The following is a 10,609-nucleotide window of genomic DNA, read 5'->3' on the forward strand; positions in this document are numbered from 1 at the left end:
CTTCTATCTTTATTTCAAGATTATTTTTTGGAATATTTATCTGAAAGTATAAATTTAAATAACATGTCTCTAATATAAAAAATATTTTAAATTTTAAGATCTTATCTATAGTAGCAGTTGGTATTTTTATACGTTTTGATTTTTGGTTTATTGAAGAATCGTGTGGAGCTTTTAAAACTATATATGTTAATTCTTGAATGAATGGATGATATAGCTTTAAAAAGTTATTTCCTATGATAAAATCCATTCCAGAATCTAACATATATACAGATGGAACAATGAACCTATAATTTTGAATAAAAATTTCAGCCATCTCCGCTTTTTGGTCAATTTTATGTATTGATTTGTCAGCTATTCTAACTCTTAATGGTTTCTTTAATTTTTTCCAATCAAGTTTTATATTTGAACTAGCAAAGCATTGTGTTGCTCCAGAATCTATGAAAGCATTTATAAACTTTTCTATTATTTTTATAGTAATAAATGTGGCATTATTACTCAGTCTCTGAGTCTGTTTCTGAGACATATTCAAAAATATAGTCTAAGTTATCATTAGATTCCTCTAATGGTTCCATGAAACAAGACTTAGCAATTTCTATTTGTTTAGTAAGATCCTTTTTATCCTTCTTTTTCGGACATTCATTTGCATAGTGTCCTTCTTCTTGGCAATACCAACACTTACAATTTTCTTTTTTATTCGGGCAATAGTCATTTTTTTGTCTTTTATTTTTATTGTTATCTCTTTTTCTAAAATACCTCTTTTTTCTCTAGTTTGGATAGTATTTTCTTTTTCTAAATTGATATTTTCTTTTTCTTTGAAAATTTTTATTAAAACCATAATCTTGGGGTATCTCTTCATTATCCTGACAGCAAATTCTAATTATATTTGCAAATCTTTTTTGAGTTGCTTCTTGCATACAACGTTCTTTTATTTCCTCTCTTATTGCAGAGGTTGCTCCACCAAAATTATTTTCAATTGTCCCTCTATTTATTTCTCTTATAAATCTTCCCATTATAAATTCATTAGCATGATATGGAAGTTTTGTTATATACATACTAAGATAATGATTTTTATCTTCTTCTTTTAATTTGTAATAATGTATTCTATATTCACATATATAAGACTCCACATTACATAGATCATATATCTGAATATTAGCTAAATGGTTTTTTGCTTCTTGATATTCTTTATTATAGACTTCTTGTCTATGATCTATAATATTTTTTCCAAAAAATTCTTTATATAGAATCATCATTATATATAATATCTTATCATAAGCTATTATTTTTGTTGCTAATTCTTCTGTTATTTGATTTTCTATTGATGTCATATAATCTCTTATAGTTCCTTTAGTATGAAACCCTATGTATTTCCAAATATCTCTTCCAGACAATTCACTAAGTTTTGGATTAATAAAGGCTTCTAATAAAAAGGAATTCAACCAATTTTCAAAAATTTCTTTTTCATTCTTTTTACAGTCTAAGTCGAGCATTCTTTCTCCTTCCATTTCCTGGATTTTAGGAACGTATTTTGATGGTATTTTTGTATATTTTGAATCTTTATTTATAAACCCTTTTTTAAAAGCATAATTATCAAAATCTGTTTCCCATTTAAATTGAGATTGATTATCCTTAGATGTTCCAGCTTCATTTTTTACTTGTATTGGAATTGCTGGTTCTTCGTCACTTGAGTAATCTAGGATGTGTTCTTCATTTTCTATGTAAAACCCGGTTAATTAACGGCTAATTAACCCACAAATGAGAATTTATTCTAGAAAGCCTAAAATGTGATTTTTATGGCTAAATGTGATAGAGGAGATTGAGACGAGAATTTTGGTACCAATTTTATAGAATTCGGACCAAGATTGGACCGAACGGGCCAAACCGGGCCAACTGGACCCAAAGTGGGCCCTTAGCCCAACATAACTAAACCAAAACCCTAGTTTTCAGCACTCTCTCTCCTCACAACACACTCAAACACGCTGAAATGGTGGAGAGGAAGGGAAGAACACTCTCTCAACTTCTTTCTCTCACTTGATCTTCAAACCACCATAACTTTTGATCTAGAGCTCCGATTGCCGCTCCGCTTGCGGTCACGCGTTCACCGCGGAGAGCTCTACAAAACCCATACAATTAATTTTGAGATAAGCCACGTTTTGTTCTTCAAAATTCCAGCCTTGTTTTCGAGTTTTATGAGCAAAGATGTTGAGATTTTGGGCTCTTTGATGTTATAGGACCCAACTCTCTTGAAGGAGAAGGTTAATCTTGTCTCCTTGGACCTTGGGTGTGGTAAGATTCTCAACCCTAGTATAATTTTATTGTTCTATGATGTTTGGGTATTGAGATGTTGTGTATGGGTATGATGATTGTGGCTTAGGTTGTGTATATGTGAATATTGGAGCTTGATTGGTGATTTTGGAAAGCTTAAGAAGGGATTTGGTGGTGAAAAATCTGTTCTTGGAGGTGTTGAGGCCTTGAGAGCTTGTGGATAAGTGATTTGGAAGTGCTCCGGTTGAGCTTGGGAAATCGGCTAAGGTATGGTTTCGGTTTCCCGTATCTAATATGTAATGTGGTAGGAAATACTTAGGCTAGAGGCCCTAAGATAGGCATTGAATTGTTGATGTTGTTGAATGATTGAGATATATGATGTGGTCATATATGTGATGATGATTATTGATGCCTTGGTGGTATGATGTATGAGAAATATGCATGTTGTGATATATGCTTGATGATTGGTTATGGTTGAATTGTGGGTTGAACTATGTTGATGGTGAATATGATGTTGATTGTGTACAATAATGATTTATTAGAATTGGTGTTGTTGAGAATTGGCATGAGGAATAGTATAAGATATGTCAATTGTTTGAGTTTGAGCCACTTGGGTGAAGAGGGTTAAAATGATGAGATGGTGATTTTGTAAATTATGGTAAAGTGTCAATGTGTGAGTTGAGGAGGCTTGATATTGAATTTAATATATTTTGATTGATTTCAAAGAAAAGGGAAGAAATTGGCATGTTTTGATTGATTTTGAAAAGAGTTGAAAATGGCTTGTTTTGGAAATGGCACTTTGTGGTTTTGTATGAAAAACATGGTTTTTGGGGCATACTTTGACGGGACATAACTTGAACTACGGATCTCTATTTTGTGCCAAATCTGTTTAGAAATGAAATTGGATCCGGGATGTCCATGCCGTTCGAAGAACGGGTGAAAAACAATTTAAAATGAGGAAGTTATGTCCGTCGGAAGATTGGGGTTTGAATTTGTGAATTCTGCAGCTTTTAACTTAGAAAATTTTTAGCAGAATGACCCCTTGCGCGTGGGCACACCTGGCGCGTACGCGCCGATCTTCCAGAAAGCGCCATCCATGCGTGCGCGTGGTGTGCGCGGGCGCGCCGATTGTGCTGCACCCAATGCCCAGCCATTTTCCAGAGAGTTATGCCAGAACTGTGCCAGTGTTGTGCCTAGGGCACGAGGGTACCCACGCGTACGCGTGGTTGACACGTGCGCGTCGATTTGCTAGTTTTCAATCCACGCGTTAGCGTGCATGACGCTTACGCGTCGATGAGTTTTTGAGGCCATCCACGCGTACGCGTGGAGTGCACGTACGCGTGGCCCTGTTTTCATCCCAAAGTTGATTTTTGAGTTTTAAAAGCCAAATCTCATACTTCTAAGCCTCCGATCTCACCATTTATGTCTTAAATCCTTATGATATACCTAGCATGAGAAAAAGGGCTAGTGAATGTGGTAACTTGCGAGTGAAGCAAGGGGTGAATATGTATGATCATTGAGGATCAAAGATGATTATGTGAGATGCGGAGAATGGCGGTGGAGGTGCTTGTTATGCCATGGGCCGAAGGGCCGTAAATGTTAATGAATTGGCTGGTTATGGATTTAACCGTGAGCCGGATGGCTAGATTATTGCCGTGTGACGGCGGAGCCATGTTTATGGCTAAGTATAAATGCATATATGCTGTTGAATGAATTGTGAATGTTTGCACTTCCACCATCGGAGATGAGGGTTTCCCTGGGTAGTAGCAGTGGCTAGCCACCACGTGCTCCAGGTTGAGACTCGAAGCTCTGTTAACCCTATGTCGTAAGTGTGGCCGGGCACTGTGAAAGGCCCGGATGAGCTCGCCCCCGTAAATATTCACCAGTGAGGGTGATGGATATGGATCATGATTATGATCAAGTTTATGATGAGTATAACTCGAGTTGGGGATGCGCAACAGAGGGACAGTCCAATGGTTAGCTGCCAGGACTTGTCGGGTTGGCTCTATAACCGACAGATGATATCATCAGCCATTAGGGACAGGCATTCATCATATGCATACTATATGAATTGTTTGAGATTGCCTATTTGACTGCATATTACTTGCTAATTGTCTAAATGCCTTAACTGTTCCTATTTGTATATTCTTTGTTTGATATAACTGTGTTTGCTACATTATACTCCTGCTGGTGGTTGGGAGGTTTGAAGGAATCGGAAAGGGAAGTATTAGTTAGACTGAAGAATCTTTAGTCAGATGCCCTTATATGGTTTAGCTTGTTTATAAGCTTTGATATTATTTGGAGGAAGTACTAGGATTGCCTTCGGCTTTCCTCTATTATTATGTATTATATATGTGGAAGCTGTTACCATGCTGGGGACCTCTGGTTCTCACCCATGCGGATTTTGTGGTTTTCAGATGCAGGACGTGTGGTTTCCCGCTGAGGCATGCTGGAGACTTCTAGATATGCGAAGATTCCTTGTTCTTGGGACTCTGTTTTAGTCTATATGTTTTGCTTAGATACTTTTATCTCCATTAAATAATACAAACTGTGATGACTCCTCTTATGGGAGATTTTGAAGAATAGGTTTCTGTATTTATGTCCCTTTGAGTTTCCCTTGGGGTTTTCCTTATCTTTATCATATGTATATATTGCTATGCTTGGACCGGTTATCTTCGCAGCCGGATCTTGAGTCTTGATATTCCTGTTTTTGACACTCCTTTGTATATATAAAATCTCGCGTTGGTTATCCTTGTTCGTTACGTTATCGATCGGAGTGTTGCGCTTTTGAGTTGCGATTTTTGTTTACCCCTTTTTCTTCAAAGGCTCCTAGTTATAATCAATCATTCATACTACTATACGTACTAATTTTTATTTTAGAGGTCGTAATACCTTGCCATCTCTGAATTATGACTTAAGCATAAGTCTCTGTATGGTAGGGTGTTACATTCTATATTTTCAGAATTTACTAATTCTTCTTCTATTTGAAAACCATGTTCCATAATATTATTTTCTTGAGCCATTTTTAATTATTTAAAAAGCATTGTAACTTCTTCTAATTTTTCTTCAATATTCATAATTTTAGTGGTGGTTTTACTTTTAAATCTGTTATGTTGATTATATTCTTAAATTTTTCTTCTTTGAGATTTTCTTTTTCCTTATTTCTTTGAAATTTTATGGATACTAATATTTCTTCAAGCATATCTACTATAGAATTTAATTGTGGGTTAAAAGTATGATAAAGATGTGGGGAATCATTTCCATGGTAACATTTTTTAGAAATTCCGTATGAAAAATAAGTTTTTTCAGGTTTTTGAAGTCCTTCAATAAAACTTATAGTAAAATACAGATTTTGAGAAAAATCATTTTGTATTGATTTTAAGAATTCGGTGTCATTACAGTTAACATTAGTTAAAATCATTAATTTTTGGTCTATTAATTTTGATAACTTAATTATTTTTTCTCTTAAATCTTCTAATTTACTTTTTTCTATTAGGTGACGCTTTTCTTTGTGAAGAGTTACAGATTTAAGTGAAAAATGTGGCTTTAGGATGTGTGGTTTAGATTTTGCCACGTAAGCATATCTTTAAATTTGTATAGATTTTTGATCTGTACCATATAATTTTTTTTATATTAAATGGTAAAGACAAAGTTGTAATACATAAGTAGATAAGGTAATTTATTCACACAAGGACGTGCACATAAAAGTAAGGTCAATTTTATGGTATTTTTTATTTAGTGTTTGATTTTTATTTAATTTATTTTTTATAATAATTTTTATATTTTAAAATTTTAAAATTTTTATATTTTTAAATTTAAAATTAATTTTAATTATTTTAATAATTAAATAATAATTTTTAGATATCGTAGCAAACGCTTAAAAATAAATTAAATTTAGCAGATTTATTATTATTTATTAAAATATTATACAGCGTATCTCCGCTATTCAATCTTATTTTATTCAGATTATCCGAACAGATAATTTATTTTGTTTCTTTCTATGTTTAGACACCAAAAAAAATTTTTTATTCAGATTATATATTTTTCTAATTAAAGTCGTAATTAACGTACGTGCGTGTATATTTTTAGCATTATACTTCGCCACGTCATTAAGATGTTTATCAATTATCATAATTCATGTTATAATTAGGCTCCAAAGTGATCACTATCCGATGATCTCATGATGAAGATAGCTCCAAGGATTTTAAAATAAATAAAAAAAATAATATTTGCACTAATTTTTCGTGTATATTCTTTTCATACATCTTTTCCTTTATAATAAAAGGGAAATCATTAAAAATGTCTTTTAATTACTAAATCTCTGACAAAGTTATCTTTTAAAATATTAGATATGACCCAATCATTTATACTAAACAAACCTTAAGTATGATCCAATCCGGATTATATATCGGTTAAATCACCGATTTTAGTAAAATTCGTTTGAGTTAGTCTGATTTTTTATTGGATCCAATGCTTAAATGATCTAATAAATAGATCGGTCCGACTAAATGACTGATTGATCGACTTACGAATCTCAAAAAATCTAGTTTCGAAAGATTTATGTTTCCATGGTTTTTTTCTTAAATATTTTTCTCTCATTTGGTTCGGTGAAGAAAAAAAATGAGATGATGATGATGATGTGGTGTTGTATTATTAAAGGAGCGTGTGCCATGCAAAAAAAATGCTGAATCAGCACGTCTAATTATAAATATTTTAAACGAATAATTACAAAAATTAAATATATTAAAACACAAGTAATAATACATATAGAGATAAGTATGTATAAGTTATTAATATAAATAACATAATGATCATAAGGATAGAAGATCTATAATAAAATATTAGTAAAATTAAATTCATCAAAAAATATCAATATTTATTTATACTAGCAAATTTTAAACTTAAAATATTTATTACCCAAATTAAATTATAAAATGTTCATTATTAATAGATTGCTAAAATTATAATTTTAATTATGTAAAGTATCTTATTATAGCAAAATTATATAATAATATTAATTAATCCAAACTCAAATGATAATAATTATAAAAATTAATTTAATTTTATCTATTAAAATAATTTTTAATAAATAGTTCAAACTAATAAAATATATCATAATGAAGTTAAACCTCAATAATAATAAAATTAATATAGTTACTCTTAATAAAATAGACCTCTAAAGATAATAAATTCAGATTAATAAAATAAATTGTAAATAATTTATAATAGAAGTTTCAAAAATACGGGTTGTTATAGGTTAAATTAGAATAATCAGAATGTGTGAAGACTCTATATGAACCATTAAACATGATAAAAGAAAAAATATTATCAACTATTTGTCATGGTCAATTGTATCAAAGAAGAATGGCTAGAGCATTCAATTAAAAAGTTCAGTCGAGAATTTGATGAAGGAGATTTTGTAATGACTCAATTTCTAACACATCATGATTGTATTAAAAAAAGTGTTACTAATTTGTTTTCCTAAAACTCTAACTCTTTATTAATATAGCATATGAGCCTGATTCGAAGAAAAAAGAAAAATAAACTAATTTTAAAGTTCAATTCTATTATAACCAAAATTATTATGGCAACCAATGTAGGTATGAAAATTACAATTTTTAAAATCATAATTAGCGTTTTCGCTCAAATTAATTTCTATATGTGGTATTAGAGCATCTTGATGAGTTTGGAAAACTCTTATTAGATTTTGATGATGAACAAACATTATTAAAATATTAAATTACAAAATTATTAATTTGATCTTAATTCATATTTGCTCAATTAATAATTTTGTTGTGCAGATTTTTGTTGGGCCGAAACAAAAGAGAATTAACAAAGCCCAACTGTTGCATTATTGGTTCAGCTTTGAGTGTCCAAATGAGTTTGTGATTAAAGCTAGTTATATTGGGCCAGAAATTTAAATAATGTCACAAGCCCAATTTGTTGAGCATGCATGGTCCGAAAAAAAAATGGAATTGGGGCACATTGATGAAAAATCCAACTCATTGAATTTGGTTGCTTGCCTCCAACAGATTCCATTTTTTCACTTTGGATGGAATTCAAATTTGATTTAATGCATTAGAAACATAAGAAAGAGAGAGAAGATTGATTTGATGGCTATTATGACTATGCACGCCACTCTAAGGGAAGTAAAAGCAAGCTATTCTCAAATTAATGTGCTTTAACCACTCTACATTGCTTTTCTTCAGATTCTTTAATTCTCTCTCATCTCTTTCCTCTTCTTTCTTCGGTCCTTGTCCAGGAAACAATGGAAGAAATGTTCTTCAACCAAGAAAAGGAAGAGGCTGCATGCATCAAGACCATCAAGCTAATGATGGCAAGAAAACACACTAAAATAAAAGTGAGCTGTGGCTGAGATTTTCACCAAATGTGGTTAGATTTGGTGAGGTAATCTTGAGCCTTTCATGCTCAAAAAGGGACGTTGAAGATTCGGCCAAGAGGGAGATTCTTGAAGCATGGCTTGTCTTTGGTTCTGCTCAACCACCACAGGGAGTAGCTAGAGTGGCGAAGTGATGGTTGAAGGCAGAGATTGAAGCAGATGAAGTCATTATCATCATGAGGCATCAAGGGCCAGAAATCCATCTTGGAGAGCAAGCCAAGGATGGAGAGCCCGGATTGATGAAGGGTGATGATCAAGAAAGGACTAGAGGTAATTGCATGTTGGTTAATGCATGGTTATCTCTTCTCTCTCTGTGGGGCCGAACCGGTTCTGTGTTTGTTGAAGGAGGAAGAAAGTTGGTTCGGTTTTGGCTTCAAGTGTGGAGGCTTTCCTCTTTTTTAAAAAGGGGGGACAACCACTGTTTGAAGCAAGGAGAAAATTTGAGAGTGCAAGGCACAGAGTTCTCAGAGCTACCTGAGCTAACAGTTTTTCTCTTCTCCTTCAATGTTCTCTGTTTTGTAATTTTTCTGTTTAATTTTGTCATGTCTTGAGTCTCATGGAAAAAGGCAAACAAGTGAGGTTTGTATGAAAAAGCCATAGAGTGGAAAAAGGCAGAGAGAGCAAAATTAAAAGAAAAAGCCATAGATGTCTTAGAGGTCCTTTGTTCATCTATGTTGTGTATCATGATTCTGTGGGAATCCCCTTGTAAGTTGGGTTAGCACTTTACAAGTTTTAATCAGATTGATTATAGTGAAATTCCATCATGTTTGTGATGGAGACTGGATGTAGGCTGCATTGCACTTAGCAGCCGAACCAGGATATATCTGGGTGCAATCTTCTTCTACTTCCTACTCCATTTCTGTTTTCAAATACACAGGAGCAAAAACCAGAATTATCTCGTGCCAAGTGACGAGACAAAAAGAAAAGTCTCGTGGCAAGGGACGAGACAAAACAAAGTTGCTCGTGTCTATTGACGAGCAAAAACAGAAAAGTCTTCTCTGAAGGTCAGCAAGTGTTAGCATCGAAAAGGGGGCTAAGATTCAACCCCCCTTCTCTTAGCCACTAAAACCATCACATCTGTTTTGAAAGTATGTGATTTTCTCTAGTTTAATTATGATATAAAGATGATGTCAACTATTCTGATCTTCTAATTAATTACTTATATAAGATTTTAATTAAATGGGATTTAAATTTCATGCCATCAAACATTGGATTTGTGGTCGTATATGTTCTACATGTTTTCTTTTAAAAATTTTAATTTAGCCGTAAATTATACTCATATCATGAATTTAGTTGAGTTCATGCACAGTGTTGATGACAACTATATTAAAATGATATTTCAAACCCTAATCTTGAATTTATTTTGAGTATGTAATACACTCTAATTTTATGAAAAGCTATAAATATTTTATTTATAATATTAAGTTTATTCATAATTATCTACTATTTGTATACATCAAAGTGACCAAGGTATGAATATATGATGTAAAATATAGTATAGTTTAATATTGTGTTAATTAATTTTAAAATTATATTTATCCAAAGAATTTTTTTTCTATTATCAATAAACTTGAAAGTGATAAAATTGTTATTCTTGGATCAAATATATATAGTATATGTATTTGGTAGAGAATTTTAATATTCAAATATGATAAATATGACATTTATTAGTATGTTAGTGTATTGTAAAATTTTACCTAAAGGTGAACTATAATATACTATGTTATGTTCTATAATCTGAGTATTTGATAAAATTAAAATTAATATGAGTACTGTATTATTAAATTACAAGTATTTCGATTCATTCTCAAGCTTCATTGATTACCATATTTAATTACTTAAACTTCTCTGAATGGAGTGAGCAAGTAAAGTTTTATTTAGGTCTTTTGGATCTTTAATTTGTCACTTTTGCAAGAAAAGCTCATTGTCACTAATAGCAACGAT

Source organism: Arachis hypogaea, chromosome 6, assembly GCF_003086295.3.
Source record: "Arachis hypogaea cultivar Tifrunner chromosome 6, arahy.Tifrunner.gnm2.J5K5, whole genome shotgun sequence".
NCBI lineage: Eukaryota > Viridiplantae > Streptophyta > Magnoliopsida > Fabales > Fabaceae > Arachis > Arachis hypogaea.